This window comes from Dermacentor andersoni, chromosome 1, assembly GCF_023375885.2.
Source record: "Dermacentor andersoni chromosome 1, qqDerAnde1_hic_scaffold, whole genome shotgun sequence".
Taxonomy (NCBI): domain Eukaryota; kingdom Metazoa; phylum Arthropoda; class Arachnida; order Ixodida; family Ixodidae; genus Dermacentor; species Dermacentor andersoni.
Genome location: NC_092814.1, coordinates 6104948 through 6119919, shown reverse-complemented (window position 1 = coordinate 6119919; position 14972 = coordinate 6104948). Strand labels below are relative to the sequence as shown.

Sequence of the window (14972 nt, the reverse complement as noted above, 5' to 3'; positions counted from 1 at the left end):
GCTATAATCCTCAAATTATTGCTTCAGCAGTGGCACAACCAGGAATGGTCCGGGGGGGGGGGGGGCACACTGGGCAGGTGCTTAGGATGTGTCACAAGTGGTGTTTGCGATACACCAGACTCATGACAGACCTATGACGTCTGAAAATGACCAATATTCTATTCATTAGCAGGAGTATTCTAACATTCATGAAAAACAAGGATGAACTGTGGTTTATTTGTTTTTTTGCTTAAATCTAAAAATTGAAGTTAGTTTATCAGTTGACTGTTGCAGTCATTTGGATGTTTTGCATGCATTTCACTAGGAAGACTAAGAGCTAAGACTTTTTTATTGCCATGGCCTTGACTGTCTTGATGTTGTTTTGCACCATGCCCTTGTGTTGACTTTTGCATACGATATTTTTCAGGCACCCGCTTTATATAACGCAAGAAGGCAGCTGCAAGGACACGAGGATGTGAAAGAGCCAGTGCAGCGCGACTTCACGTAGTGCAGAGGAGCCAATGCCAAAAAATCAAACTACATTGGCATGTTATTTGGACAAGAAAACTAGTATGTGGGTATATTGGGTGTACCATTTGACCAAATGTCAACAAAATCAAGATACAGTATGTTACACGAAGATGAAAATTCTCACGTGCTCCAGGCAGTCATCTTAACATGGTATATTTATGTAATGTCTCTGATTGGAAAGTCAAATCAAGTATGCTCTCTGGAGACAAACACATAGCAGCAAGTGTCATTGAAAAGTTAAAAATGTGTTTTAAGAAAGCTGATTAGTTCTGAGAAGTGACTGCTTTTTGTCTTGCCTCTCAAGAGATATATCCATGTGATAAAAAAAATAGTGGTACAATGAAATTGCATATTTGCTTAGCGACATGATACATACTTGCAATGAGCACGGTGCCTTTGTTTACTATAAAAAGCAACAGCCAATGCTTGGTTAGGTTAGGCCCACTACAACATGCAGGCATGGGTGATTGGCGCTTTTTTTATTTCTGTGTCGTGAGGTTTATTGACGTGCGTATAGGTGCAGTGGCGCGCAGTTTGGCTAGTACAAAAAAGGGGGGGGGGGGGGCAGATATATGTAGCTCACTGTACCCGACACAGGGCAAAGGAAATCAGTGTTCAGCAACTATGTTAAATGCCATGTACGTAAATTTTACAACGCTACTCGTTCGAAGCGCGCACAGGGGCATATTGAAGAAAAGTTTCCAGGGTAGATAATTTAGTTCGTAATTTACACTAATTTTGCTCTAACCACGAGACATAATAATTTGAATATACTGCACGGAAAAACCTAGAGCGAATTAAATTGTGTGTCAGCTTCGTGTGTATACATATAGTCTTTCCTATGCATTAGGTTTTTTGCGTAATGCATTAACAGTTGACAGCCTATCTTATGATGTGTACTCTGTTTACATTACAGTTGTTTATTAGTTCACTCGTTTGTTTTGCGACTGATGAAATGCCGGCATATATATATTTTCAACGTTTGACATAACCCTGTATGCCTTGCAGGGACAACCCAGCACGTGCATTTCTCAGCACCCAGTCAACTGCGAAAAGTGACTCAAACACAGGCCACCAGTAAGTGGACATCAGTTGCAATTTCACATTATGCAGTTGGCGGCTGCCTTGTACGGAGGCTTTTTTTTTTTACTGAGATGGTGATGTCGTTCTAATGTACATTTTGACCACAAAGGTGCGATCATGTCTCACAGAGGCATATATGGTTGCTATTCTCTGCGAGGGACGTGTTCTCGTGTTCGTGAAGCATTTGTGTTTGGCAGTATTGTCGCCCAATGAGTCGGATATAAACACTAACTCACCACTGCCGGCAAGTAGTTGCGAGAAACGCATTATGACGCTGTAAAGTTATTTCATTAATTCGAAGGAAAGTTTTGCAGGAGGAAAAAAAGGTTGCTATTCCAGGTAAACATTTCTTTTTCTCGCAGGTTATTTAGCCAAACTGTGGATGCATGAAATTCGTGACTTATGAATAGATTTTAATTTATTCTTTAGTAATGCTTCTAAAAGAGACTAGAAATAGCATGTGACTACCTCTGCAATCAGCAGACCATACATATACAGTCATAAGTGGCAGTTCCATGCAGTCTCGCACTTTATATAACCTTTCCTTTCAGCAACATTGGAACTGGTGGCTGCGTTTTCAGAAGGAGAAGTGCACTTGACACTGTATATGTATGTGTGAATTCGGTTTTCTTTGTATGTGTCGGCTCACTGACAAACAGTGCAAAAATCTGTTGTACCATGAGCCTGACGACGCCCTCTGCTGCTAGAAATGCGGCACTTCGTATTTTATAGTACTGCATGACATTTAAATCAAAGCTACCACATAAAATGATCAAGAAAACTAACCGCTGTTATAGCTGTTTTCCTCAAAGAACGCTTGTCCTTTATGGGCTGTGTTAATCTGAGCTCTCCACCGATGTTTCAGTAGTATTATCCCTTAGTGAGTGAGAGATTGGGGGCAATTAATCGTGTTAGTGTTTAAGTGGTGTCCTAATTATTTGCATTTGTTCCAACAAAGTTGTCTAGATTACTTTATTGTGTAGTGTAAAGCTTATGAAACCATCAGCAACTACTGAGTTGCTAACACGCATATGGATTTGTCACTATACAGGTGGAGCTCGGCTGTACCACTGCAGTGCTGCGGAAATTGCCTTCACCAGCGGCTTTGCAACAGCTGTTTCGCAGCGTGTCGGTATGTGTTAATTTATAATTATGTTGGGATGGGCTAGTATTATGGACCACTGCTACTCTGTATTGTGACAGATCCATATGATAAGGGATGTAATGGGCACAGCGAAAACCATTGAATTTTTTACTATGGTACATAAACAGGCTCTCCTTTTCGTCACTGGAGCAGGAGAGAAGGGCATGCAGGCACTCCTGAATGTACATATATTTCAAAACATGAGAGAGACACACACACACACAAACTAAAGGCAGGGACGTTCCATCTTTCATCTTGAATTGAATTGTGCAGCGCAAAAATACAACACAGACCACAGAGAAGCACACATGTTAACAGGTTTGATACACACGTTAGTTCAACAGATTTGATACTTCAAGTGTGCTATTTTACACAAGGGGGAAGGGAAAGGGGAGAAAATCTGAAAAAAAAAGTGGAGTGGAAAAAAAGGAATCGTGCCAAAAAGCATGAGAAGCATCGCGCAGCCAGGATCACCAGCAGGACATCTAAAAAGCACTCTGATAAAATTACATCCAGACAACCTTACGTATAGTTTGTTTCAATCAACTCGGATCACATGCAGCCATTACTGCTATCAAGTTGTTTCCTTATGTCATATGAGGGAATGATGTGGGCCCAAAAAACTGTTTAGAGCTGAAGGATTATGTTCCAGTCTAGCCTCATTGCCTGCTTTTTTATCATATTGTTATCAGCTGCTTATGTTAGGGACAAAAAGTAAGAGTACGAACTGTTTCCCGATTCGCCATTCCACACAACATGTCTTTGTGACTATATGTACATGCATATGATCCATAGTTGAAAAATATTCAGTACAGTAGAATCTCATTACAAGATGCACTTGGTTGTAAGAGACATCTGAAAATGGTTTGGTTGGTTTTCCGATGTTTGCCACGTTAACAATACTGTATACAAGAGACACCTTTGTTACTAAGGATGACTTTTTAAGTATTCACTACTTCGAAGGGACACAACCCAGACACATTCACTTTTTGCACCTTGTGTGCTCCGAAGGGCGTAAAGATCACGTAATCCTTACACAAGTCAATCGCGCATGTCTCTTTTAGCATGAACCAGAAAAGGAGGGCAACGAGGATAGTGCAGGGCAGAAAGTGTCGGCAGTTGAAGCTGACGAGCGCCTAAGAGCACCTCAAAGGTACTGCGAGCAACAAGGCTTGCAAAGTGAAGTGTTTAAATTCCAGAAGTTGGGAAGGAAGCTAACACAATCTACAGTCACTAAAAAGCTGTGAATGTCTTCTTTAAAGGGCCCCTAAACCACCGAGGTTGAAATTTAGTTGCGGTGTTGCAGTTCTACACAATAAGGCAATGAACAGGTAGCCACGAGAATTTTTCGAAACGGTGCAGTAATAGTGGAGCGACGTGTGTTTGATTATCGAAAAGTAGTCCCCACTCATTTCACTCTTTCATCTGGTACACGCCATAAGGACAGTATCGTCTTTTCCTTGCCTAGTACACCTCCAAATGTTACGGGACAGGCCAACACCAATGAGCTCTGTTGCTGCCGCGCTGGCCCGTCGTCCTGCGAGGGGTGGCGCTAATACAACGGAACTGTATGGTGACTCGTGTTGAAGAGCCTCATAGGGAGACCCTTCTGTTGGCGTTTGTTCTTTGCCCCCATTGGCTGCCCACAATGGCATCGCGCGCAACGCGACGAGGAAGGAGTGTGTGTATTTGCTTGCAGGCCTTGCCGGAAGTCGTACACTTTCGTTCGACCAATCGACAGCACCGGGAACTGGTGACATCATCAGAGACAGCCTGGTAACGTCAGGACAAACTGGGGGGTGCAGGATAGATCCAGAGAGGCGCACGGGGTCATATTCTTCATGTTGTGGTGCTCCGGCAGTGCTACGCACTCTGGCATTTGGCTTCGTCGATCGTGACGGCATTCTGATTTCGATACTCGTGTTTACTTGAAATGTTCAAAAAATGTCGAGAAGTGGTCTAGGGGCCCTTTAAGCCACCCTGAGCATTTATTCCTTCAGATGTATTAAAACATACTTTAGTGATGATGCATAATAAAGTAATCTAGTCTGGCTACTCAGTGTCTCAAAATTTTTGGTTTCGAGAGACATGTTTCCCGTGCCTCTTAAATATCTTCTGATGAGGCTTTACTGTAATATACACAAACAATTGTGTAACTCCTCCTGCAAGTATTATTCATTAAGCCCGGTCACTTATGTGCAAAGCTTGTGGTTAAGTCTTGATGTCCGTACTTTTTAGAGCTATGTTTATTAATTCGTGCTGTTCTTATTGGTTCTTCGATGCAGGAGACAATGCCTACGAAATTATTGGCCCTGATCATGAGAGCCCTCAAGGGGCAAACAACATCTCTGTTGCAGAAGTGAGCCCGATACCACTTGGAAGTTACCATGACAGATGACACGGCAGCAATAGATACAGAGACTGCCATGTCTACTGCAGCTGCAACAGTGTACGAGGCAAGCAGCAGCGCGTCAGCATCAGCAGCAGTGTCAGAAGGAACCCCACCAGGCCTGGTAGAGCAACATGTGTGCTATCACTGACTTTTTTTGTAGTGGATACAACTCATTTGCTCAACATGCAAAAGCTTTTCACCACGACTGTGAGCCAGTGTTATTGTGCAGCAAGTGCAAGACTAAGTTAGGTGTTATAACACAGTACAAGCATCACTTTAATATATGCAAATGCAAACATATTACAGTTGTTGTCCTCCCAGCCAGCCCACATAGTGACAACAATGTGGAACACATGGTGGGACACACCTCTCCCCCATTACAAGATAGTAGAGACTGTCAGTGTTGTTGCTAGATTGACTGGTCTTTGTAGGCAACTAGAAGGACAACACAGGTGTCATAAGATTGTTGTTGATGTTGTTGTTGAAGAGGTAAAAAAGAAGTTTGATGCAGGTGAAGTGCCAACTGATATTGAGCAAATCAAAAGCAACCACCTGAGAAAGCAACACTATCGAAATTTGGGTATCTATGTGCTGCCAACTCTGGTAAGAATGGCATAGGACAGAAGTGTGATGAAAATCACACAGACACTGCTGTTGCATCACTGGGCACAGTGAGCAGCGACTTGTAGGGCAAGAGAGTCAACTGAAACTAACATTATGATATAGTGTCATCCTCCCATGTGACCACTTTTCAAGTTATTTTGCAAGGTACAGCTCAACCTCCAGAAACGAGACTGCAACTTGTCTGTAAAAAAGCTTTCACAAAAAATTGTTCATAACACTATTAACATAGCAGTATCTTTTTTTTTGTGTCGGTTCGAGGTTCCCGGCTGTCCATTAATGCAAAAATTGAGGAAAAAAAGAACATGTGTCGTACTTACACCTTTTTAACAAGTACGAGGGGGACAGAACTTTTCTAGTCATGCATCTTCATCATACTATCAAGTTTTTAAATGCCTTTTATAATTATTATTACCAGTTATATCTGAGTGCATTGTATGCATGTAGCAGGTGTAAAATCAGGTCAGTTGGATCAGATGCCTTATCTGCAAGCGAGCCCTATATTCAAGAAATTTGAATTAAAATAGTTACGTTAGAGACGCAGTCTTTCAGCACTTTGTTTCCTGTGGTTTAAGCATTGCTCAATACTTTTGTGGGTGGCAATTTCAATCGGCACAGCACTGCGCTTTGCCACAGTCACATTTGTCTTCAAAGCGGTGTTTACCATTTGTGTTGATCTGTTTGTGTATGCATAGAGCATGTTTTTAATTTATATTTTTCTGTATTCTTGTGCTTGCACTAAGCTTGTGTAAGGCAGTTACAAAATGTGCGTCACTATAACGAACTGTTCTGTTGAGCTTACACTTGCAAATAATCGTGTTCAGATGGCCGCACTTCTATGCGGGTGCACCGCTAGCTTTGTGTATGTTCTCATGTTTGTATAAAGCTTATATAAGCTAGTTAGAAAATGTATGTCACTAAGCATTGTGATATTCTTTAAAGAACTGCTTGGTTGGTTTTACACTTGTGAATTAGTATTGAGGCGGTGGTATTCCCATGTATGCCCACTGCTAGCTTTCTGTGTCCTCACGTGTTTGTATTAAGTTTCTACAAGGGAGTTACAGCATGTACGTCACTAAGCGCTGTGATATTTTTTAAAGAACTGCTTTGTTGGTTTTACACCTGTGAGTAATAGTACTCGGGTGGCACTAGTCATGTGTAGGTACACAGGGACCATTTGTATACATTATGCTCATGTAAAGCAGTTACAAAGTGTATGTCACTAATTACTGTGATATTTGTTGAATTGCTGTGATGGTTTTACACATGTGAATAATAGTGGTCAGGACACAGTACTTGCGGTGTATAGTTGAATTTATACACTGCCAAGACATGGGCTGTATACGTACCAAAAGAAATGTATGTCATTATATTGTTGTGATTATTACTGTTTGCATTTTATTAAACTGTAATAAAATTGTTTCTTGTATCTATTGAGGTATGGCAATTTGTCATGCAACCAAACTGAGGACCTGTACTTGTGTATACAAATAAACAGCTAATTTAAGAGTATACTGCTCATATTCTGCTAAACCAGTTTAACAAATCTTGTACTACAATGCTGGAAAAATGACAGAGCTGACTCGGATGTACAGAAAAAGTTCTGCACTGGCTGAAGGACTGCCCCACACTGGAGTTCGTAATGTTGCGTTTATTGGAGTAGAACAGAAAGTGCACTTCTATTAAAAATGCGACAGTCGGTGCAGAAACATAAGGCAGACGAGCGGATGTGGCACATTTTTTTCAGGGCCCTCCATGCCTACTACTGCATTTCTAGTCTTCCTGTGCTCTGCGTTCCCTGTTCAGCCAAGGTTTTTACTCCATGACAATTGTTCTACTGGGTTCGTAGCAATATTGAAGAAAAAAATTCAATGGTTTTCAAGGACTTTCGAGGCCCCGACACAGTAACTTCAAGGACCTCGTGCAATGTGTGTAGTAGTTTGGACAGGCAATAACTTGTTCAAGAACGCCGTTAACTTTAATGCAAACAAAAGAAAACAAAACAAATCGCATTTCAATGATTTCAAACATTTGAAAGACTGCTAATTTGCCTTTCACCGCCCACCACTAAACGCACACAAGGAAGCATTTCAAGAAAGCGCTCAAAGTTTTTCTGCAATAGCACAATTAACTACTTGGACCTGCAACGTTTGCAGTTTTTGAATACTGTTTGGTTTGACAGTGTATGTGATGTCATCTGTTGCCCCAGCTTTTTTCACCATCAAATAAGCAATAGTCATTTCTAATTTCTTTTTATTGTGTCTGTCGCTCTCAATTTTCTCTTCACGGCTTCTCTTCGAATGCCTCAACTGTTGAGCTTCCTGCTTCTGCTCCTCCAAGCACATTTGTCGCCGGTTCCATGTAAATAAAACTGGTATCTGCAGCTCCTTTGTAATTTCAACTTTAAGGATGTCGCTTTCCTTCTATTACCTCCAGAGACAATTTTCTGTGACATGCGAAAGAGTGTCACAGAAGGGAAAAAAAGCGCTTGGCAATGTCTGCTAAGTCTAGCCAAGTGTAAAAGTTTAAGGACTTTCCAGTACTTCTAAAATTTCAAGGGTTTTCAATGCCTTGAAAATGGCATTTTAGAAATAAAGGATTTTCAAGGATCGCTACAAACCCTGGATTCTAGCACCTAAATAATTTTACAAGCTTATTTTGGCATGGAGTTAGGAAATTCATGCTTTGTAGCTAACGCTGCACTATCTCTGTACAGTGAAGCCACGAGAGCGCAACTATTTTGGAGTAAAGAAAAATACTGAAAGCTTTTAATACCACTCTTCTTTTTTTCTATGGAGCTTCGTATTGCCTAGTTAAGTTTGCGAATGTGCCTGGTTTTGGCGGGCGTTTCTCCGACATTTTCTGGAAGAAGCAGATGTCTAGCCCCGTATTCAGAAATGTATCTTAATACAAAGCTCATGCTTGACTTGATATAAACGACGCCTGGTGCGAACGTCCCCCAAGACGCTCACTGCCTTTCTTTTGGTGCGTTCACGACTTGCGTCGTTTAGATCAAGTCAAGCATGGGCTTCAAGTTATGATGCATTTCTGCATATGGGGGTAAGCGTGCACAATTCCGGGCAACGCACTGTGCCATTGACACTGAGAGAAAACGGGGAAAACAGAGTTAACCACTTATGCTCCTAAACTTTCGCGTACCTGTGGTGTGCGTGTATCGTGGAAGAAGAAACAGCGCAAACACAAGGACGAAAAAAAGCATCAACCACACCAGCGCTTCGTGGTGTGGCATGTTTTTGCGTTGTCCTTGTGTTGCGCTGTTTCTTCTAAAATGCTCAACCAACTAGCCGGCAAGTCCATCCTGTGCATATATAAATTGAACACACGCATGAGTGTAGATGGTCTTCGAAGCTTTTAGTACGAGCACTGCCACAGGATACGAGCAGTGCACGCGTAACAAGTGGACACATTAGTCATTTAAACATGCGTGCCAATGCATTTGACGCGGCTATCGGCATAAGCAGTCTCCAAATGCTGGAATGCATGCGCTTCAAAACGCTAACGATCCGCTGCTATTGCAGGACAACAGCTCACAGCGGACTGAACCAAACTCTAAACTAATGCACTTGAAAAGAACGCCTACACGGCAGCGTGAGGCACGTCGAAATGCCTGGTACTGGCGTCGCAGTTGCTCACCAGTATACGCGCGAATTAAATTCACATACGTGGATGGTTGGCGCAATACTTTGTATCCGCGTATTTTGGAGAACATGGACTGGAGAAGCACTCGATCATGAGCTGAACGGCACATTTGTTATTTTCCTGCGGTGACGACAAGCCGTGAATAGTTCTCACGTTGTCGTCTACGTTGTCTTCCTTCGTTAGTCGTAGCAAGGAATGGAAATGATGCAAACGCACACGCATTCCAGTACACAACAGCACAGCACACTGCAGAGAAACCCCACCCACCACAGCCGATTCATCAAATACGTTCGGTACATATATAACCTCTAAAAGAACACTACTGGGTGTGGCGGCGCTGTGGTGTAATGGTTATGATGTGTGTTTTCAATTGTACAAATGCGAGTGTACGCGGGTTCGAATTCACATGATGTATAGAGCATTGTGATTCTTGATAAGTATGTGATTCCCTTGACAATTGTATTCTAATTAGATTGTGTGACTTCTGATTGTGAAATTTGCGAAGATATTTGCAGATTAAGTGGTAATTCGCTTTTTTTTTCTCCTCAGTGGCGTTCGTGACGCATACACATAGGCCGCTTCAGAACAGTCACGCCTCACGGTAGGCAGCAAATAGCCACGAAAAAATGACTTTAAAATCCTGCGTAACTTTGCTCACGCCTATTCTGAAGGCCGCTTGGAATCGGGCCAGTGTCTCTGAGGAGCCGCCTAGGGAACAGTATATCAGCGGCCCTAATTTGATCAGATTTCCTGCCTGCATGCGTGACCAGGACTTGGCTAAGAGGGTATTGGGAAGAGTACTAGCACTCTGTTCTGAAGGAGTACAAGCACTCTGTTTGGGGGAGTAGAAGTACTCGGTCTGGCGGTGTACTATTAACCCTGCGGGGAGAGTATTAGCACTCTGCGGAAGAGTACTAGCACTCCCTGTGGGAAGAGTATTATCACTCTGCGGAAGAGTACTAGCAATCCCTTGCGGTGGAGTAACAAAACTCTGTCAGGAGGAGTTGACCTACTCTCTCTCAAAGAGGGTCGATCTACTCTCGAAAAGAGAGTGAAATATGGGACAAGCAGCTACTCCCTCAAAGAGAGTGCCCGGCACTCCCTTAGTTTTTAGAGTGTAGGGTAGCCGTTGCGGGTTAGTTCACGGTGGATTGTCCGTAATTCCTTTTTTAGTGCATCGTCGCCTGAGCAGACGCGTACGGCACGTGTTATCAGGGACGACACTACGGACGTCTTATGGCCGACAGGGTGACAAGAATTAAACTTAAGATAACGACCTGTGTGTGTAGGCTTTCTGTATACCGAGAAGGCGAGAGCGTCCCCATCCCGCCGAACCAGTACATCCAAGAAAGGCAACGAGGTGTCCCTCTCGTGTTCCACAGTGAATTGTATGTGCGCATTTTGGGCGTTCAGGCAGTCCAGGAAGCGTTGGATGTCTTGTTTCTTCAAAATACAGAAACAGTCATCCACGTAGCGGTAAAAAACTTTAGGTGCCGGGTTGAATGTGGCCAGCACTTTCCCTTCCAAGGCTTCCATTACTAGATTGGCCGTGGTGACCGAAATTGACGCTCCCATTGCCGTGCCATGTGTTTGCTGATAAAGGCTGCCACCATAAGAAAAATACGTGTTGCTTAGACAAAACCGCAGCAGCTCGCTCAGTTCGGGGACGTCGAAGGGGGGTGCGACCAGGAAGACCACTGTCTGCTTCTAGGGCTTCTTTGCATGTGGCTACTGCCAAATCCACTGGGATACCAGGGACTATGCCTGCTGTTTACGCACGTTCATTACGTCACGTGCTGGCTATATAAGTGACGACGATTTCATGTCCAATTCAGTGAACAAGGAACCCGTACGCGGTTCCGAAACGTCAGATTATTCATCAGACTTGGTCAGTGACCGTAATCCCTTCATTTCCATGCCTGACCAGACGAACTTTCGTCGAACTCTTAATTATGTTACCTACCGGAGTACATATGGACAAGACGTCGTTACGAAGATACGTCGATTTGTTTCGGCCACTTCAAAAGTAGCAGCGTTCATGACGCACCTGGACTTTAACCTTACGTGTAAACGGGAGGACTTAACGCCGAGGAGTCTGCGATTAAGAAGACCAGTCACTACGTCGTGGGGCCACCAGATTATCCGTCAGGCTGAGCGGAAGCTCCTGCAAGCACGTATTCTTGAATGCCGCGGAAAACTTCGAAAGTTGGAAACGGATACGTTTTTTGCACGTCGGCAGCTTGAGCACCTGATCCCAGTGGACTTCCCAGAGGTACAACTGCATGCAAACTACACGGCAACCACGAGAGAACGTCTTCATAGAGCGTCACAAGACGGGAAACTACAGGCACTCCGCCCGGATATGTCACAAGACGCACAAGACGTCATCAACCTATCCTCGTACACACCGACCGAGAAGGAGGCTGCGGTACTGTACCGTGGTTTAAACTTCAACACGGAAAAACCGCCAAGGCCAAGAGATGTGGTCTGTGCCGTCGAACGTGCGGTCAGTCAACTTCCCTCTGAAGTGCAAGAAGAAGCCCGCACCCGTGCCATTGGTGTACTTTCCGGTATGCGGAGACACGGTGCAAGAACGCATTCGTCGGTAAAGGAGAAGCAAGCCATTCAAAGCCTACGGAATAACAGTAGCATCGCCATTCTACCCTCCGACAAAGGCAACGCTACGGTCCTGCTAGATAAGAGCGACTACCACAAGAAGATGTTGGCCCTTCTCGAAGGCCATCATACGTACGCTCCTCTGGCTTATGACCCTACAAGCAGACTACAAACCAAACTCCAAAAATTGCTGGCCAGGCTGTTCAAGTTGGTCCCTCCGCACCACGTGGGTCTCTATCACCGTTTGCTCTGCACGAACGGATCAGCCCCTGCAATCTACGGCCTGCCAAAAGTCCACAAGCCTGACGTCCCACTTCGTCCTATAGTCGACTTCACCAGATCCCCGCTCTACCGGCTATCGGGCTACCTTCACCAGGTGCTGAGCCCCCTTGCCGGTAAGACCTCGACGCACGTCGAAAACTCATCCGCATTTGTAGCAAAGATAAAGGACATCACGTTGAGTGAAGATGACGCCTTGGTCTCGTTCGACGTCACATCGCTTTTCACTAGTATCCCAGTGGATTTGGCAGTAGCCACATGCAAAGAAGCCCTAGAAGCAGACAGTGGTCTTCCTGGTCGCACCCCCTTCGACGTCCCCGAACTGAGCGAGCTGCTGCGGTTTTGTCTAAGCAACACGTATTTTTCTTATGGTGGCAGCCTTTATCAGCAAACACATGGCACGGCAATGGGAGCGTCAATTTCGGTCACCACGGCCAATCTAGTAATGGAAGCCTTGGAAGGGAAAGTGCTGGCCACATTCAACCCGGCACCTAAAGTTTTTTACCGCTACGTGGATGACTGTTTCTGTATTTTGAAGAAACAAGACATCCAACGCTTCCTGGACTGCCTGAACGCCCAAAATGCGCACATACAATTCACTGTGGAACACGAGAGGGACAACTCGTTGCCTTTCTTGGATGTACTGGTTCGGCGGGATGGGGACGCTCTCGCCTTCTCGGTATACAGAAAGCCTACACACACAGGTCGTTATCTTAAGTTTAATTCTTGTCCCCCTGTCGGCCATAAGACGTCCGTAGTGTCGTCCCTGATAACACGTGCCGTACGCGTCTGCTCAGGCGACGATGCACTAAAAAAGGAATTACGGACAATCCACCGTGAACTAACCCGCAACGGCTACCCTAGTCGTTTCATACACAGGACCGAGAAGCGGATATTAGAGCCAAGCTCGGAGAACAACACGACAATCCGTGCACGTGCAGCCATCCCTTACGGCCAAGGAACCAGCGAGGCATTGTCGCGCGTATTTTCGAAATACGATTTGCGCATTGCCCACATCCCGACCAGCAAGCTCCGGAACCAGCTCATGAATGTGAAAGACCGGTTACCTGTTGAATCATTCCCCGGAGTTGTGTATAAGATACCATGCGCTGATTGCCACAGAGTATACATTGGTGAAACAGGGAAGTTCTCCAGACGCCTCAAGGAACATAAACGTGATGTAAGAAATAATAGCCACACGACGAACGCCATTGCCGAACATGCGCATGAACATAATCACAAGATAGACTGGGACAATGCCACTGTTGTTGCCAAAGAAAAGAACGTGTCATCCCGACGGCTGCTAGAATCTCTAATCATTCAATCGACGCCAGCTACAATGAACCGGACACCAGGGACTATGCCTGCCGTTTACGCACGTTCATTACGTCACGTGCTGGCTATATAAGTGACGACGATTTCATGTCCAATTCAGTGAACAAGGAACCCGTACGCGGTTCCGAAACGTCAGATTATTCATCAGACTTGGTCAGTGACCGTAATCCCTTCATTCTTTAAAGCTTGTTGAGTGTCGCATGAAAAACCTTTACGGAAGCCATATTGAGTAGGATGAAATAGATTATTGGATACTAAAAAATTTACGATCTGAGAGTAAATAACGTGCTGCATTTGTGTGCAACACACACTGGTGAGTGAAATCGGAAGATAACTAGTGCACAACGATGGAGGACCTTTTTGGGGAACTGGAACAATCTTGTCTACTCTCCACTCTTCCGGCACCACTCCTGATGACAATGATTGCTGAAAATAGCACACACAATGAGGGCCGGATTAAGAAAAATGGGGACCCTGGCCTAATGCGCATGCAGGTCCCCTTTGCACCCCCACCCCTCCTGTCGCCTGCTATACTACTGGAAATGTGCCATGTTTCATTTTAATTCCACCAAATTAAAAAGAACAAATTGCGATCAACGGGATTATTATTATTGTTATTATTATAAGGAAAACAACAAAACTTGCATGAAACGCGTGCTGTTTTAAACATCAACATGTATGTCCACTTTGTGAATAATCTGCACTTTGTTTTCAGCAAAAGCTAGGCTTTAAGGAAAAGTTTAGTGCACTGAAGACGAACAAGAACGTAGAAAAGACACACAGCTCAGATGTAGATCCTTCTGAAGCTACGGTTTGTTTGCGTCATTAAGTTTAATCCCGTGAGGAGACGCATCGTTGTATCCAAAACATTCTTTATTAAAATTCAAGCATAAGACTGCAGTAATCGTTATACACGTTACTCTATAAATATGCAATAGATATATACAATACTTAAGGCAATACAAACAGCTTAAAATGCACTAGAATACAGGTGAAAATTACCAACGGTAATTATAAAACATTATTTCAAAATATTTTCGTTAAAGGTAAGACAGCAAGGACGACACCACATCAAAATGGCAGTATCAAAAACAACAAAAATGCAGTTCTTTATAAGCACGCTAAATATCACAAGAAGAACAAACAAGAGACGAACAACGAAGATTTGCATATCTAGAATTACACTGCTGAGCGTTTCATTGGCAACGTTGAGGCTGGGAGGCGACACAACGAACTTATTGGAACTATTCATGTATAGCGCAAACAGTCCTCTTTTTAAATAGCATCTTTCGCGCCTTCGCTTTGGCGAAATCAGATATAGTCTGTTAGAAG

At 43.9% G+C, this 14972-nt stretch overlaps 1 protein-coding gene and 1 long non-coding RNA gene across 2 annotated transcripts in view; both read left to right on the top strand.

The window, feature by feature from the left end:
* Nucleotides 1-14972, top strand: part of LOC129380402 (synaptic vesicular amine transporter-like) — a 1298997-nt gene that overhangs the window by 913153 nt on the left and 370872 nt on the right. The gene's annotated exons all lie outside the window — the stretch shown is intronic.
* LOC140215536 (uncharacterized) lies at nt 1564-7262 on the top strand. The gene is made up of 3 exons (XR_011892389.1): nt 1564-1587; nt 2645-2725; nt 5023-7262. It is a non-coding gene; the product is annotated as an uncharacterized lncRNA (long non-coding RNA).